The 18,419-nt window shown below is 41.5% G+C and overlaps 1 protein-coding gene across 3 annotated transcripts in view; it reads left to right on the plus strand.

The window, feature by feature from the left end:
* The first annotated feature begins 536 nt into the window (after window positions 1-536).
* The window catches only part of MARCHF3 (membrane associated ring-CH-type finger 3), a 180,933-nt gene continuing 163,050 nt past the window's right edge, over window positions 537-18,419 (plus strand). For 2 of the 3 annotated variants that reach the window (XM_072992399.2, XM_020790680.3), the window contains exon 1: window positions 537-774. The gene's annotated coding sequence lies outside the window, so the exon portion shown is untranslated. Of the gene's footprint in view, window positions 775-8,859; window positions 9,054-18,419 lie in introns of all 3 variants that reach the window. The other variant, XM_078386218.1, reaches the window with a different exon arrangement.

Here is an 18,419-nt window from a genome sequence, read left to right on the forward strand (position 1 = left end):
TCCTATTTCTTTTTGCACAAGAATCCGTGACTGATTGTTTGTTTGTTCTCATTTCTAAATAGATCTTTCGGGGTTTTTTTCCCATCTGATATTCTGGCCTGCGTGTGTCCTTTTCAGCTCTGGGGCAGCAGGAGAGAACAGTCGTCTGTCTCCGCCCTTCCTTAGAGAGCAGCATCCGAGGCGGGTGACAGTCCACGAAAGCTTAAGCATCATATAAAACTTGCCTCCTCTTCAAAGTGTCACCACAAGTCTCCAATGTTGCTTCTGGGTTTCTCAGCCCCCCCCCCCTTCTTTTCCCACCTGACCGTTTGGCCGCACAGGACGCGCCCGGGTGCGCTTCTGCCCTCTTTCCACCAGGGGTCTCCCATCCTCGCGTCGTCCCAGCAACCCTCTCCCGGCTAAGCCTTCCCCGTCCCGGTTCGGAGCTTTGGGCTCCCGGCCTGGCGAGGCGGAGGGAAGCGACGGCTGCCCGTCAAGCGAGCCGGCCCGCCCCCTGCCCCGCCCCCTGCCCCATCTCCTACAATACACGGGCTCTCTGGGATAGGTCAATGAATTCTGCGAGAGTGGCGGCGGGCGACGCTGGTTGGCTTCCCGTCCTTGACTCTCTCGCTTGGGCAGCGATGGTGCTGCTTCGCGCTTCAGGCGCCTCAAAAGCTGGGGAAGCTTGAGCCTTGAGAAGCGGGGAGCCCCTCCAGAGGAGGAGGAGGAGGAGGCGGCAGCAGCCACGGGGGTGAGCGCGCGCGCGCCCGTCCGTCCGGGCGGCACGAGAGGAAGGTGAGCTCCCCTTTGCAGCCCTGCTATTTCCCTAGGCTCTTAGCCGGTCCGTCTGTGCAGCTGGGAACATCAATGCTCCTCTTTATTCGTGTCTTCTTTGGTGGCTTTTTACAGACCTGAGCCTCCATCCCCGTCCTGGGCTGTTAAGGATCCTCTCAACTTCGGCGTCTTATTTCCCTCTCCTGGTGCCAAAGGACTAATTTCTCTTTCTGAAGAAAAAAAAAGGGGGTGGGTAGGGGTGGGTGAGGGAGCTGCAGTGTTAACAGTAAACTCTTCACTTTTAAATCGGCGCAACATCTTGTTACCTTGGTTGCTTCTCCGTAATAGTAATTCAATCAGGTAAATCTTAGTTTGAAAAGAGTTTTTTTTTAAAAAAATTCTATACTTATTATTTTTATTACAGTACTTTTATTCCTCCCCCATTAGTGATATAATTCTGGTGGGATCAGGCATGTTTACTCTACAGGCATCATCTGGCTTTAAAAATAAGTGTTATAATTAAAGTGGGTGGCAAGTGTGGAAGACCTAAAAGGTGAAAACTTTTCATAGAAAGTGTGTCCTCCATTTGCCAGTTATTTTCAGAAGAATATTTGGTTTCTTTTTTTTTCCAGTTGGTCAGAAGGTAGCTTCCCTGGGAAGCTTGTCCAGTTGTGTCTGAGCCAATCATGTAACAAGTACCATGTGTAAACATGAAATAGTTATTAATTAAATACATAGAAGGCTTAAGAGATTGGGTAGACACTCGGAACAAATTGTGTATTCTACATTAAGAGGCATGCAAGTCATCTATAATATACGAGGCAGTTGCTCTATATTGGAACTGTGTGTATATGTATACAAATATAACATATATCGTGGCAACAGTTTTGTTGTAAACACAAACTAACAAAAGCCAGAAGACTCTTACTAAATTACAAGTCCATCTTAGTCCATCTTTTCCTCTTGTCCCAGAATAGTAAGAGTTAAGAATACTGTAGTCCTTTCAGTGAAAAATAGATACTTGCACCAGTTCCTGTTTGTTTCCATAAAATGTTTTTCCTTTCTCCACACTCACAACATAGTTGCTAGATTTCAGAATTCCAACCCAAATTTTATTTTTATTTTTTACTGCATTGCCATTGTTAATAATGCTACTACAGTTCTTGATAGTTGTCAGGTCTAGATTCCTATCTCATGTTTTCTCACTTGTGGCAACATATGCTAATTTCTTTGCAGAATTAAATAGTGTGGATGTGGCATTTTTGTTTCCTTTCCTTTGTTTGCTCCAGATGAGGAGGTTGTTATGTGTGTGAGAAGAATGTAATTCCGAATGGCAAGTCTTGAACTTCCTCCTGGATGGTTGTGGGGGGATGGGGAGAGGCAGGCTAGTGATGTGTACTCTATGTGTGTTCTCCCTTCTGTGGAATTGCATGCAAGTCTGAGGCTGCCTGTGTCGGTGAACTTTACGAGCATTCAGTTCAATGTCATTCAGCGCAGATTCCACACGGCTTGCTGGTTTACAGCCCACAGTCTGCCACCCTGCCCATCTGTTAAAACACACTCCAGCCAGAGCTGTAGATTTCTATAAAGGTGGTGGTGGTGTGGAATGACCCTGCTTTCCTCAACCCGAAAGGCAGATAGCTGGAAATAACTAAGGCACATAATGATTTCCCCCTCCCCCAAAAAAGGAAATTTATTTCTGAGTAAGTGAACTTTAGATGCAGCTTTGGTAATAGTGGATTTCACAATCTTGAGTGCATGAACTGAGCTAACAGCTTGGCAAATCAAGTTTTTTGGGTTCCTGCCAAATTGATTTTAATGATAAGCTTCTGTGAGCCCTTGGTTTGTTTGGGCTATTTTGAGGCTGAGAGGCAATTAAGAGTTATCTAATTAATGGAAATCTTGCTCATCGTCTTCCCTACCAAATTGCAGCTGATTAATGAATTGCTGTTCAATGTCTTCCCGAGCAAACTGTCAACTGGAAGCAGTGCAGCAAAGCTGTGTTCTCAGCAGGAAGCATTCTTGTCTGTACGTTGTGGCCCTGGGAGCTAAAAACACTGCCATGCTATTATGCATTCAATGTTGTTCTAGTCTCCCTTGGCTGCTGAGTTTCTTGCTTTCCTCCACATGGTCCAAAACCTGTTCTGGAGGTTTTCCCAGGCCTTTGGAGCAGGTTTTGGGATTATGGGGGTGGGCAGAGACTGCAGTGGGAGGGTGGATTTCCTCCTAATTCGAATGACGGAGAAACTGGGAAGTCACCCTAGGGTTCTACTGTTCCAGAACAAAGTCTGAAATATAATATCAGAAGAATTAATGTAATGCTATCTGACGCTGTTCATAACTGCACAGTGGTAGGGAGATGCTCTGGGACCCACAACATTATACTGTTGCTGAGTCATGGATAGAAAAGTGAACATAACAGTGAATGTTGGATGTAATAAGCACTATAATAACATGGTGCCAGTGTATCTCTTACATACTTCTACAGGTTCTGATAAATGTATGGGTACATTTGCTAAGAGGATGGAAATCTGTGAGGTAGACGGAGGCCAGACCTTTTCCTTAACAGTATCTGTTGAGCAGGGAGAGGAGAGATATTCATCATGTCCTTGAGGTAAGCAGGTCATAGAAGGACAGTGCCCATGTCATCAAGGCTCATTATTTGATAGCAGCATCCAACAATTTGCGATCTGGGGATGAACAATTTCTCACCACTGGAACGGAGAGCACATGCTGAGATACTGTCATTTGGTTAATTCAGCTTTAGCTATCAAACTTTCTGAGGGAAATCATAGCATCCAAAGAAACTCTTGAGTATTTCAAGCTATCTTAACGTGTCTGTTAATTTAACAAGATGGAAATGCCTGGATCTGAATCCTGGTTTAGGAATAGCCTTCTCTAAAGTAATTGTTATGGCATCCGTCTGACAATACTTTGAGTTTGGAGGTATAGAAGCTGGGAGAGGATGCTTTGTAATATTTCTGGTCCAGACCTTGAAATCCTTCCTGCTCAGCCCAATGAGTTGCAGTTACTAGTATGTGGTTTGGTGGTCAGAATGTTAGACTAGAACTGTGGAGACCCAGATTTAAATTCTGATTCAGCTGTCTGATTCAAATTCCGATTGAATCTGGGAGACCCAGATTCAAATTCCGACTCAGCTCACTGGATGCCTGACAAGTCTGTCATAATATAGTTGTAACTTGGCAATGTCTTATATTTTTGTGTCTTTTTTTTTAGTGTAAACTGCCCAGGGTGGCCTTGTAGCAGCCAGATGGGCAGTATAGAATTCGGATGGATGGATGGATGGATGGATAATCTTAATTGTCATAATCTTAGAGTTGCAAGGGAACCTATGGATCATCAAGTCCAGCCCCTGTCAAGGAGCCACAAAGGGGAATTGAATTCCCAACCTTTGGCTTCGCAGCCACAGACCTAAGCCAATGAGTTATCCAGTGGTTAGGAAGAAAAGTGCAGAGGAGAGCCTTGTATGGCACCTTGAGATCAGAGGAAAGCCAGGATATAAAAGTAACAAACATTTATTTTAAGTGCAATAAGTGTGTTTAGCTCAGAGAGCATTGCCATGGTTGTATCCACAAAGTGTCTTGTCCAACTTGTCCCTGTCCTTGTCTAAATATATAATGACCTCTTCTTTTTCTTTTTTTAAAGTGTGTGTATCTGGTGATGGCTGTTGTTTATGCTTTGGTAATTTGAGAACAGGCTGTCTTATTCCCACATTGCCTGTTTCTTGGTAACATATTCTGGAACAGTTATCTAGAAGAACTGTTACAAAACTTCCCAGTATTGATTTTTAAACTTGAAAGTGATGAATTGCAAAACCAAAGCTGACATTAGTTTAGTTTAAGCAACAAGTGAATTTAACACATGTCAGGGTGCAAACTGTCAAGATGAACTGGATCCTCATGATGGCTAAACTAGTCTGTATCATACAGTGTTGCCCAGTTTTTTGTTGAGCTGTAAAATGCACATGAATAGGTGCTAATTCGCACATACAAATTTATGAAGAGCCATTATGGGGAATTGGAATATACTGCTGGTTGCAATATCCTTTGGAAAAAAATGAGAGATATATCTTTGGGAGACTTGAGTCCAAACACCTCTTTTATCATAGATGCTTAATTCTGAGTATCCTTTGGAAATTTCATATTGCTAAGTATCTTCGTTCCAATATGTGAAGTGTGAATAATTGGCCTTTCTAGTGAGGTGATACATTAAGACATTGAACTTGCTGACCGGGGTAAGATTTCTGTGAGGTGTAATCTCAAAAAAGTAGCTTTTCCTACCTCTGATAAAGAACATTATCTTTCATATGTTGGACTAATGGTCCATCCAGCCAAGTAGTGTCAACTGCTAGAGAGGCAGTCCAGCAATTGTCTTTCATCCCACACTTTATATGAGGTCTACTGATTGGATCTGGTGATTAATATAATAGAATCTCAGTGTAATAGACACTCAGTGTCCTATTAATTATTTAACGTGTTTAAATATTGTAATCTAGATGAATCAGTAAATATGAAAGAAGAGGGTGAAAAGGCTAAAGCTGCCCTTGGTTAATAACACTTTGTGTCATGTCTGAGAATGGTCTTAGCAGTGTTGCCATCTTAGTTGTGTTGCCACCTGAGGCAGAAAGGGATAGGTCTCTGTTCCTTTGCTTCTTGATGTCTCAAAACAATGAGAAAGTAACCCAGGATGCTGCTAAGGAGAGAATTCCATGCAAATTTCCCAAGGCAGTTGATTTAAGAGAGGAATGATCTTACACATTAGATGGGAGGCTGTAGATTTCCCTCACCCCGAGATTCTGTAGGTTACTTGGGTTCTAACCACAGAAATGGCTTTCCTTCAATTAGCTTCAAAGTGTATTTCTTTTTTAGTTTCTCATTTCTACTTGTAGATATCAATAGCATCGAGCTTTTCACATACATGTACAGTGGCGCCCTGCATGACGACGATAATGCATTCCGTTAAAATCACTGTACAATGAAATCGTCGTCATGCGAAAATAAAAACCCTATTGGAGTGCATTGAAAACTGGTTAATGCGTTCCAATGGGGGAAATACCTGCTTGTGCAGCGAAAATCCTCCATAGGGCGGCCATTTGGCAATCCCTGTCTTGCGGAAATAGGTCTGGAAAACAGCGGGGACCCATTTTGCGAGCCGCCAATCAGCTGTTTTAAATCATTGTCTTGCAGGGACCTAATCGTTGTTAAACAAATAAAACCCCATAGGAAACATAGTTTTGCGATCACTATAGTGATCACAAAAAAGGAATCATCAAGCGATTTTGCTGTTTAACGGGGTAAGCATCTAGTGGGGCACCACTGTATTAAACTTTTTAGGAACAGAGCCCCAGTACCATACCTGGGTTAGTCACCATAAACCGCTAGCTGATCCCACAAATCCAGCAATGGGGAGGTGTCGAAAGTGCTCCTCACCCAGAGCTTGTTCATCATTAGACTGGTGAAACCTTCCAACAGTGTCAGTTCAACAGGAATCCTCAGACAGTCTCACAAATAGGTTGTCCTTGAGTATTGTCAAGCTGAATACCAGGAGTGGTGTGTAGGAAAATAAGATGGGAGGGGTCAGAGTAGTGTAATAGATGGGTCCATACTTTTGCAAGTGGTTGAAGCCATTTGAAACTTGCAGTGAGTAGTTTCTGTGCCAAAGCCTCTCATACTGGGTGGTGCTGCCAACCAGTCACACTTTGCTTCTCACGTGTATGTGGGCTGGAAGCCTACGATTTAATATTCCTTGCAATGATGTGTGCCAAATACTTTGGCAAGGTTCTGATAGAGTTTGTGCCCATTTTAACTTAATAATAAATTAATATAGATCAAAGAACTTCAAATGCATCATCTTGGTGGCTGTTTAAGCCTTACAGTAGGGTGACCTAATATGAAAGAAGGCAGGGCTCTATAATTGTATGGAAATGGAAGTTTTAGCAGGTGTAGCTTGCATGACAAGTCATACCTGCTGAAACTACTACTTCTGCACAACCATTAAAAGTAAGAAGCCTTCTCCTCTTTTGTACCTCCCTGCTGTACCAGAAGACGACCTTGCAAGATAGGCCAATGTTATTCATTTCCATATTATGAGGCTGAAGACCACCTAGTGAATTTATGGCAGGGGCAGAGTTTGAGCCAGGACCATCCTGTTTCAGAGTATACCCTCTTAGCTACAATATTGCAGGGTCTGGAAGTAGCACAAGTGAATTTGATGGAGCGAGGCCACTGCTATTAGAGCACAAGAAGCATTACGTTTTTGGACTCCAACTCCCAGAATCCCCCAGCCAATATAAGCAATAGTTTCCCTTTTTCTTGTGGCTTCTGAGAGTTGCATTTTTTTTAAAAAAGCCCTGGTATTAGAAGACTGCAAGAGAGGAGAATTGGGTCTTTAAAATGGAATGCTGGCTGCTTGCTAGTTTTTCATGGGTTCTCCGGTGACAGCTGAGGCAGAAGCCATCAGCCTCATCTGTCATGTGGGGTAGAAATGATGAGGCTGTAATGCCGACCTTGAATAATCTTATGCCAAGTGAAGCATGTCCAAAAACAGGCACAGGACTGGACTCCAAATTAGTGCAGTGGAAGCCGGTGGCTCTTAGCAGCACTGCTGCAGTGAATTGAGTCTTTTCTAATAAACTTTGAACAGTTTCATTGCCATTCACAAATACACACTTGTACCTTGGCTAATGTTGACCTGTTTTCAAAACTGCTGCTTCAGCAAGTAACATGTTTGTGTGTGTGTCTGCGAGGGTGCGTGCATGCATACATGCATGCATGCTGGTGCCGCCTGTTGTGTCAAAGCATCAACACAGACCGATATTATGGCAATGCTACACTGCTGCAAACAAAGAGGCGCAAGAGTTTGAAGCTGGTGTGATAATATCTAAACAGATTGGGGATCAATAATTATGTCTATAAAATTTCACTAGCCGCCATTGCTTGGAATCATAATTAGAGATATAAGTTTAATTAATTAATTAACTCAAATCTAATTCATTGATTTAGAATCTGAGTACTGTAGTCATGCAAGCCAAAATCAAACTGTTGGTCCCAGCTAGAGTACAATCAGTGGCTGAAATCCACTGTGAAGCTGATCCTGTTTTTTGTTTTTTTTTAATTAAACATTTTTATCCCCTCCCAAAGGTCCTGAGACTCCTGTGATCCCTTTCCTTGTGGGTAGCCATTGAGGGCCATGGGAGAGGAATTCTTTAAATTCTGAAAATCACTGCAAGGTGTAAAGTCATCCTGGTGGTAACAGTTTTCAGAAATGAAAGCTGCCACCCCATCCTCAGTCCTCAAATGGCTTCCCCACAATAAAAGGAATATCAAGGGAACTTTGGGACCTCTGGGGGGATTGGAAATGTTTAGTTTCTAAAAAACAGCCTCATGCAATGTAATTTACCCTGCTGGATTTCAGCCACTGAATTAACTGATGAATGATAAGCCAACCTCAACGTAAACCTTTCTAATACAGTAAATCTACTGTAGTTTGGTCTATCAATTTGTTTCAGTTCTCTGTAGTTATAGTACAGTACTTTGACCTGTCCAGTCAATTTTTTTCCATAGTAGAGACTCTGCTAAGCAAGGGAAGACACTTCTTGTAATTATGGGTCTTCTCTGTTGTGATTAATCTAAAACTGGATAGCTTTCAGTAGTTACTGAAAATTTCCAGTGGGCTGATACTCTGAGCAATGGGGCAGGGTTATTTTTAACTTTACAGGAACCCCATATAGTGTAGCGAAGAGGTGTACATTCAAGTCACCAGGTCTGAAGCAGTACTTTTGGGTATCCATGACAATATACTATATGTACAGGCCAGTATAGTTTAATTCTGATCGTCCATAGAAATGGGGGAAAAAACTTCTTGCTGACTACGTTCACACGCATTGTAACAGACTGTATTGTTGAAATCTGGCTGGTTGCAATATGGAATACTACTTCCGTTAACAACCTTTAGTCTGATGACCAGCCACAAACCACCATCTGAACCAATGGATTTTTGTTGCCTTATAGACTCTGGCTTATTTAAACTGTGGCTTGTTATGACATCCAGTCACAACTGTGGCTTGTTCCTGTCTTGTCTTCTCAGCTACTACTTCTAAAATAGGAGAGGAGAGAAACAAACCAAAGCAGAGAGAAGCAAGATACGATGTTACTGTATATGTGTAGAGCCGGCCTCTGTGGCCTTGGGCAAGCTGCACAGTCCCAAGGCAACCACAGAAGAAGGGAATGGTAAATGACTTTTGAGTATTCTGTATCTGGAAAATCCTGGAGAGAATGACCGTGAGTTAGAATTGACTTGGCGGCACATCATCATTGTGTTTTTAATTTCACTTGTTTTAATATTGTGAAGAGCTTTGAGTCCCCTCAAGGGGACAAAGGCAACCTATGAATGAGAATCAATCAATCAATCAATCAATCAATCAATCAATCAATCAATCAATCAATCAATCAATCAATGAGAGATGTTGGATCTCCACATTGAGAAGAGTGACACAGAGCTGAAATACAGTAAATAGTAGTAGTATTGCTGATTTTGAGTTGCCAAGTTTACATTCTTGATATGTGCATGTCTTGTATGTTCCCCCCCCCCCATTTTATTCAATGTTTGTCTCCATATTTAGTTCTTGAGAGGAATGGGTTTTAGTTTGGCGGTGGAACCCATCTATTCCACAATATAGGAAAGACCTGTCGTTTCAAGCTAGGATAATAAGTTTTGCAACAGTGACTTAATTTGTATGACATTTATAAGTTGCATTTTGTAGAACCAAACAGCTGCTCTGAACTCGCTTTATATTTTCTGACTAACAAAAGAGATAACAAACTGTTCAATTTGCTTGCAAATGTATTATGTGTCCTTAGAGTAGTCGAGTTTTGTTTGTTTATAGAGGTGTGGGAATAATTATTTCATATCACACAGGGAAAGGGCTATAGGTCAATGTGTCACACGTTCCTCTCCTTCACCGTGAAGGGTCTCACTGCATCTGTGTCCCCTTGCGCCCTGAGAGCATGGGGCAAATGAAAGGAAAATTAAAAGATTTCAGGGGGCTGGAGGGCCCCACTGCGTACCTCACTGTAGAGCAAGGTAAACACTGTAATCTCTACTTGAGCAAGTCTTTTGTCACACAAACTCAGGAATGCAAAAATATTGTGCAGTCTTAGAGTTCTGTCATTATGATAGCCTAAGAGTGAAAACCAGGTGGTTGTGTCAAAAGGAAAAGAAAAAAATGACAGAGCAAAGTTTGTGATATCTGCCGGAGAGGAAGTTGTGAAAAGCGCCTATCCATGTAGTCGAGTTAATGCTTCTTACAAGTTCTGCCAATCTCTAGGGCATTAAAAAATAACAAAAAAAATTAAAACACAGTTCTTTGTTCCTGTGTATGTTAAATATTCTATCTGCTTGGATTTCTCAAATAGTCAATTTTATATGAGCTTTGAATCTAGTGAACCTGAAGAGGTGAGGGGGTGCCCCTCCTTTTACCATTTAGTATTCCACTGTTTTTGGAATTATCAGTGGGAACTATAACCAGAGACTTTGAGCAGTAAACCAATAATGGCCAGAATCTAATAAAATAATTAAGCTGGAGTTACATCATTGTTGGTCCTCCTCGATATCTCAGCCGCCTTTTATACCATCGACCACGGTATCCTCCTGGGAAGGTTCTCTGAGCCTGAGAATCTGTGGTCTGGCGCTTGCTTGGTTCTGATCCTTCTTGGAGGACCGTCCTCAGAGAGTACATCTTGGGGAGAGGGTCTCGGCCCCGTGGAGCCTCAATTGTGGGGTTCCGCAGGGCTCGTTTATCTCCCCAATGCTGTTTAATATCTACATGAAGCTGTTGGGTGGGGCCATCAGGGGGTATGGGGTTTCATGCCATCAGTACGCTGATGACACCCAGCTCTACATCTCCTTTTCTCCAACCACAGTGGATGCCGTTCCATCCCTTCAGTGCTGCCTGGAGGCTGTACTGCAATGTATGCAGGAAAATGGACTGAGGCTGCACTCGGACAAGACAGAGGTCCTGAGGGTGGGTGGCCCCTCCATCTGCGGTTTGGGAAACTCCCTCTCTTTTGGGGGAGTGACTCTCAGCACAAAGAGTGAGGTTTGCAGCTTATGGGATCCATCTGGATCCGGCGCTCACCATGGAAACCCAAGTGGTGTCAGTGGACCACTCTGCCTATTTCCATCTTTGACGGATTGCCCAGCTGCGACCCTATCTTGATGTCGGGGCATTCACCACTCTGGTCCATGCACTTGTAATCTCGAGATTAGACTACTGTAATGCACTCTACGTGGGGCTTTGAGAGTGATGCAGAAGCTTCAAATGGTGCAGAACGGGGCGGCCAGACTTCTCACTGGGGTGAGAAAATGTCACCATATTTTGCCCACTCTGGCTGCCTTGCATTGGCTGCCCGTTCGTTTGCGCATTGATTTCAAAGTGTTAATGATTACATATAAAGCCCTAAACAGTTTAGGACCTCGATACCTAGCAGAACACCTCCTCCCACCTAGATCTACCTGAACCACTTCTTCTAGCCAGGAAGGGTGGCTGAGGGGCCTAACGCTGAGGGAGGCCCGGAGAGAAAGAACAAGAAACTGGGCCTTCTCGACAGTAGCCCCTCGCCTTTGGAACAGTCTGCCCCCAGAGATCTGTCTGGCTCCCTCGCTGGGTGTTTTTAAGAGCAGATTAAGACCTGGCTCTTTAGGCAGGCTTCCCTCCTGTCATAACTTGATTTTTCTTCTTTTCCCCATCTTGAACTATATTACTACAGTGGTGCCTCGCTTAACGGGCGCTCCGTTTAGCGACAAAATCGCTTAGCGGCGACTTTTTTGGAGTGTTTTTGCACTTCGTTTAGTGATGGTCCCTATGGGCGATTTTCGCTTAGCGATGTTTGGGACCATGCTTCGCATAGCGATTAAATTTTGGGTCCCCTGTTTCGCTTAACAACGGTTTAAACAGCCTCATGTTTGCTGTTTTTTTAAATGTTTTTCTGTTATTTATAAAGTTAAAGTTTTACTGTTTAAAATGTTTGAAATCATAAAGTGCACTTAATAAACCCTTTGTTAACCAAATTTGACTTTGTTCTGACTCTTTTTTAATTTGTTGTAGTATTTCCCCCCCCCCCATTGAGATGCATTGAATAGGTTTCAATGCATTTCAATTGGGGAACAGCGTTTCGCTTAGCGATGTTTCCTATGGCGATTTTTTGCTTAAGGATGGCAATTCATTCCTATTGGAACAGATTATCCGGTTTTCAATGCATTTCAGTGGGAAACCGCATTTCGCTTAGCGATGAAATTGCTTAGCAGTGATTTTTTCGGAATGAATTAATATCACTAAGTGAGCCACCACTGTATTGTTGTTTTTTATTTTATTATATTGTTTTTATTCTATTTTTTATTGTTAGCTGCCCAGAGTAGACGTCGGTCTAGATGGGCGGGGTATGTATGTATGTATGTATGTATGTATGTATGTATGTATGTATGTATGTATGTATGTATGTATGTATGTATGTATGTATGTATAAATAAATAAATAAATAAATAAATAAATAAATAAATAAATAAATAAATAAATAAATTGGTGTAAATGCCACTGGTGAACTGCTGCTATTTAAGAAGGGACATAGGCGTTTGAAGTTGTTGGCCAAGTCACACGACTGGGCTGCCACACCAGATTCTTACACTGATTTTTTTAACTAGCAACAATTTGCCATTGAGATTTACACTGATAGAAGTGTACCAGCAGCTGTAAGTCATAAGATTCTGGGCATTATTTTCATAGTTTAGGACTTAAAGCAGTCATGAGATCAAACAGTGACAAATTAGTCAGATGGTAAGGCAGACTTTTATCCTAAATATTTCTAAGAGGTTTGCCCCCAGGACAGCCAAAAACATTGCCTGGATCTATTTAATCACATGGAGTTTGGAAAATTACTCCAGTCCCCCGTGGCTTCTTGGGTTGGAGGATTCTGGGAACTTCAATCTGCAATAGCTTTCCTAAGCAGTTTCTGAGTGCTTGAGTCTCCGTTGTTTTAGAAAAAGATATTTTCTTCTGAAAAAAATAAAATAAAAGTAGCCTTTTCCCTCCCTCTAGTTTGCCTTACCAGTAAACTGACGTCTGTATCACCACTGAAATTTCATTTTTCATCCAAGTGTCAAAAAGGATTAGGTCCAGCTTCCCGCAGATACCCATTTAGATATTCAGTTTTTGACATGCAAGTAGTTTTCTTCTGTATTATCCGAATTTCCACTGGCAGGGATTTGTGCAAGTATGCGTTCCATAAAGATGCTATTTTCTGTTGTTCTTTTCTTTCTGTTGCTTAGGATAGTAACTTGCAGCTTGAGTAGGCCCACTTAATTAAAGAAGCCTACTCTAGTTGCAGCTTGCTACACTAAGCAACAGGACTTCAGCCGAAGTTTTTTTTTTGAAGGCAACAAGTACATGGCAAAGATCACTATTGTTACAAGGGGTTAGTAATCTGTTGTGTAAATGTCCTGTGCTAATCTTAATAAACAGTGGGATCCCAGGCTAAGAGAGCATTATCCATCACTGTTACATTACAGCTACTTTTTTTTCTTTTCTTAAGTAAAAGTAAAGAAAGATTATAGAAGAAAAAGAGCACAGTAAATCCAGTCTTGAGCTATAATTAGGCAAAGGAAATGCACTATAATCGAATGCCAGCTTTAGTAGAACAGTGTGTGGCTACATCAGCATGCTGGATTTCTTTTATATGTATTTCTGTAAGCTTTATTCACCATTCACCTCCACAGTTTTTTAAAATAATTAACAATTTATTTTAGACAACCAATTGCATTACAAAGAGATACTGTAATACAATTAACTATTCATCTTACTTACTGAATATTTTAACATTCTAAACACGAGCTATCCACACCATTTAACAAAATTACACTTAAGCTTGAATCCCTTCAATGCGTTCCAGTGGGGTAAAAACTCACCATCCAGTGAAGATCCTCCATACGGCAGCCATTTTTGCTGCCTGTATAGCGAGGAATCCGTCCCTAAACATAGCGGGAAGCCATTTTAATTACCTGGTGGCCATTTTGAAACCACCGATCAGCTGTTAGAAAAATATTGTTTTGCGAAGAATCGGTTCCCGAAGCAGGGATTCGATCATCGCAAAGCGAAATTCCCCCATTTAGACCATCGTTTTGCAATCGCAATTGCAATCGCAAAAAGATCGTCATAAAGCGGATTCGTTGTAATGCGGGACAATTTTAAAGTGAGGCACCACTGTAATGATGTCAATCATATCAATTTATTTTTATCTTTTTGTATACAATGTTCAAATTCTGTTAATTGTCTTATAGGGTCAGATTTTTTATATACTGTAATTGTATTGCAAAGCTCCTTATTTGTTTTATTTGTAGCCGATTGGTTCTTCTTTGCATTGTTTTCTCTTCTATTTGTCTAACAGCAATTGGTTCCCCTGATTTAAATAAATCCTTAATTCTATATAATCCAATTTGTTTCCAGTGTTTAATTGCACATATTTTTCATGAGATTCAAAGTTTAGGTGATCCAGTAGAGGATATAAGGGGGATATTGGGGGAGCAAAAGTTTCATATCAGTTAGATGGGGAAGGTGTGAGCTGACCTTTACAGCATGACCTTCCCTTCATATAAATATTAGGGCAGGGGCTGAAGAACTTGGTGCTCTTCAGTGGTTGTTGGGTCAGAGGTGGCACCAGTGGCTACAGTCTAGATCTTGCCTGCACATACATTTTAAAATTCACTAGTGAATACCTGAATTGGCCCATTATGCTCATATTACAAATGCTTCTCCATCGTATGGGCTTCCTTATTGGGTTCAGAAAAAGTAGACTAGTGCCACTGCCCCTGAATGGACCTGGGTCCCTGCACCTGTTTCTTCCTGCATCTGTCCCTGAGCAAAGAACCTTTTTGCTTCCATGGTAACTTCACAAGCAATTGGACATCTTAGATTCACAGCATATTATTGATCCAGTATAACATTTGGCAAGTACATGATGCAATTCCATTTTATGGCTTTTTGGACCAAAAGGATAACTTCCAAAGTTGCTGACTCCCTCTGGACAATTCTCCCTTTTCTATAGAGGGGATACAAGACACCATGTTAACATTAAATGGTATATTGAATACTCTATGGGACATGGAGGACAATTTTGCTAAATGTCTTGCACCCCTCTGTAGCCTGTTTTAAGCCAATTGAGAGCCATTTTGCAAAACTGGAAGAGTCTCAAAACCAAAACAAGTTGTTTATTATTATGAAATGACTGAGCTATAAAATGATATAACATACCAGAATTATAATGCCAAGGACACAAGGCAATCCTTCTGATGATGGGCCACTATGTGCCCATCAGCTTTTCCAGTATCAATATACTGTAGGAATTAGAGCCTTTGTTTAAGCCCACCACCAATCCATCTCCTAGAACAGCTGAATGTATATTAAATCAGTGAAAGCTGTGTGCTCAGGCTATGTGCTAAGGCTCTGTAAGCAAAACTATTCTGAAGGTGAACGCATTTAGGGAACCAACACATGATTGTAAATTAAGTTAGTTGAAGAGGATTTCATGGTCGTGCCCCAGCTTGTTTATAATATTTGGGGAGGAGACTTCTACTGTTGTCCAGCACTAAAGAAGTTTGATTTTAAAAGCTATCAAACAGAAATTCAATCACCTCTTGGGGAGACCAATATTTTAAAACCATATGGTTTGAAATGGAGAAGGCTAAAGGGGGAAAAATTACTAACCTGTGAAATACCAGGTTTAACTGAGATGTCTGTGGTTCATGTGTTTTCATTTGGCAATTTCTTTGATTGATAAAACGGCCTGGGTTCATTGAAAATGTATAACAGAAGCCCTTTTTTCCCTCTTTTTCTTTTTTTGAAGAGTTCACACATACATGCATAGCTGGAATATTTCTCAAGTAATCTGAGCAACACGCCTTGGATAAAACCGGAGCTGGGCATATGCTCCCCCCCTTCCCCCCACTCCCACCCCTCTGTTCACACTGTATTTTGAAAGCTGTGTTATGATTCACAAAAACAGCTGCCTTGGAGCTGAAATGGCACCAGAATTCTTAAAAAGCCATTTTAACTAGGTAAGCTCCAGATGACCTCCATCTGTGCTTCACTGTATGGTAGCACTGAGCAGTGGGATTTGTGGCTTCCACTCACTTTTTAAAGTGCAGGCCAATCTCAACAAAATGTTTAGTACTGCACCTGGCTGCCTTTAAATCCGCCTGTGGGTTACAATTGCAATACACAGCCTTAGCTGGTAGTGCCATTAATGAGAAAAGTAAAAAGGTGTATTTTAAAATACGCTGATGATGACTTGGGCTGAGAAATTCCTAAGTACATTTCATTATGTTGTGTTAAAAATGCCCCAAGGGGGGAAAATATCCTGGTGATTTAAAATGGAGGCTATTTTTGTTGCATTTTCCGAAAGTTAACAGGCCCCGTTTTATATTTATAAGTGTTGCAGGTTTTGATTACCGTTTTACTCAAGGAAACAAAGTCTGGGCTTTCTCTTCCATAACTGCTCTATTAAAGCCAAGGAGCAGCTATGTCAAAAGACTTCAAAGGTTTAAAGGCTTTGCTTATATATATATATTCTGTAGGTCTTTTCAGAAAACCCAAGTGTAAAGGTGTGTGGTTTTAGTGTGGAGGGAGGTATCAAGAACAATGTCCCAATTCCCCATCCTAATATCAATGAATTCATATCATGGCCTATCAGAGCCAATAATCTCTGTCTGCAGTTTTGGTATCTATGGTTTCAGGTATCCATGGTTTACTGCAGCCTTACATACAACATACAAGGGGGCAGGTCTTGTGACCTTTTGCCCCACCTCCTTGTATGCTGTATATAGGGTTTGCTACTATCCGCGGTTTCATGCATTCACTCTCTCTCTCTCTCTCTCTCTCTCTCTGTGTGTGTTAAAAAACACCCCAAGTTCTTTTTATCAGCACCACAGCAGGAGCTGCTTGAAGAAACAAGCAAGGAAGCATTCAAATGTCTCCTTGAAGCTAAATAAGAACAGAGTTCTAGATATATTTATCAACAGAGGTAGAGAATCACAAGGGAAACAGCTCCAAGTATAAAACTCTTTAAAACTCTAAAAAATGCAAATGCAAATACAAATACATAAGTTGATTATAGGTACAGCGGTGCCTCACTTGACGAGGATAATCCGTTCCATCGAAATAGCTGTAGAGCGAAATCCTTGTCAAGTCCTAGTTTTTTCCCCTGTTCCCAGAATGGCCATCGGAAGGGACGGAGCATCTGTGATATTCAGGATCTGAACGCCTGTTCCAGGGTGGGAAAAATAGCTGTGATGCAGGTGTGCATAGTTGCCATTGTACAAACATGGAGATGTACAGTTTTATGCATTACGTGACAGAGCGTCAAACATATTTCCTGCTAAACTGAAGTTCTTATTTCTAGTGACACAAAAATTGAGAGTGTACACCAGGGATGGGGGAAATGTGGTTCCCTGAGGATGTTTTAATTTAAAACATCCTGAGGATGTTTTAAATTAAAACTCCTATGGTCCTTTGCTATTAGTTATGTTATGTAGGGCTGATGGGGGTTGTAGTCCACTAGTATCTAGATGGCCACATGGTCCTTATCCTGCTCCAAACCATTATCATATCTCTGCTATACCTTATTCCAACTGCGTAAACCCTAATTTGATATTGGTTTAAATTACTAGTACGACTAAATTTGCCCAGATGTATCTGTAATGCTGAATTGCATTTAGTTAAAAATAGAAGCAAAAGCTTCTCAAAAGATCTGCTCTTTTCAGCAATGCCGAGAGAGATGGAACCTGGCAACCCAAACATTCATTTGTCTTAATGCTAAACCAGTTTAGTTCTATATCCCCCAAGAGGCATCACTGCTTAGTCCTGGGATTTATTGCTGCGTTCTCCAATCTGATGTTGTTCAGATGTGTCTGACTGCACTTGCCAGAATCCTTCACCCCACTCCAACCCTGTCATCCATGGCATCAAGTTGAGGAAGTTTTTACAGGTCATTGTCTTTCTAACTAAATGTTTAAGCCTCTTTGAATTTCAAGGGAAGTAATCATGTCATCAGCTGCTTTAAAAAAATGATGTGTCTCTCAAATAAATCCTGCTTGGTTTATAATGATTTGCCTGTTAGTTGGTAACATATCTGTCTTCATGTGGCTGTGTGCTCAGGCATGTGCGTTCATTCAGTTCATGGTATCTTGGGTGATGCTGATTTTCTTAACCCATTTCAATTTGGCTATCTTGGTTGATTCTCTGTATCAGGACAATGATCAGGAGTCCATCTGTCTTTAGTTTTCTGGATCTCTCAATTACTTTCAATAAAACCAGCTATAGTATTCTTCTAGTTGACCACTAGGATGACAATTGGAGGAGCGGTTTCTCAATAGCTTTGTTTCACCTTAGCGGCACAATTTCAGTATTTGGGATGCAGTAGCTGGAACCCAAAGTCCTCGTGCTGTGATGCTTCACAGGATTCTGGTGGTCCTTCAAGATGTTGATAGTACATATCAATTAGTGGATAATTGTTCCCTGCTCTCTTCTTTTTTGTCAGAGCCAAGGACAGCTGTAAATAATATTGGCCAACACCCTGTTGAGAATAATCCAACTGCATCAT

The sequence above is a fragment of the Pogona vitticeps genome, chromosome 2 (assembly GCF_051106095.1).
Source record: "Pogona vitticeps strain Pit_001003342236 chromosome 2, PviZW2.1, whole genome shotgun sequence".
Lineage (NCBI taxonomy): Eukaryota > Metazoa > Chordata > Lepidosauria > Squamata > Agamidae > Pogona > Pogona vitticeps.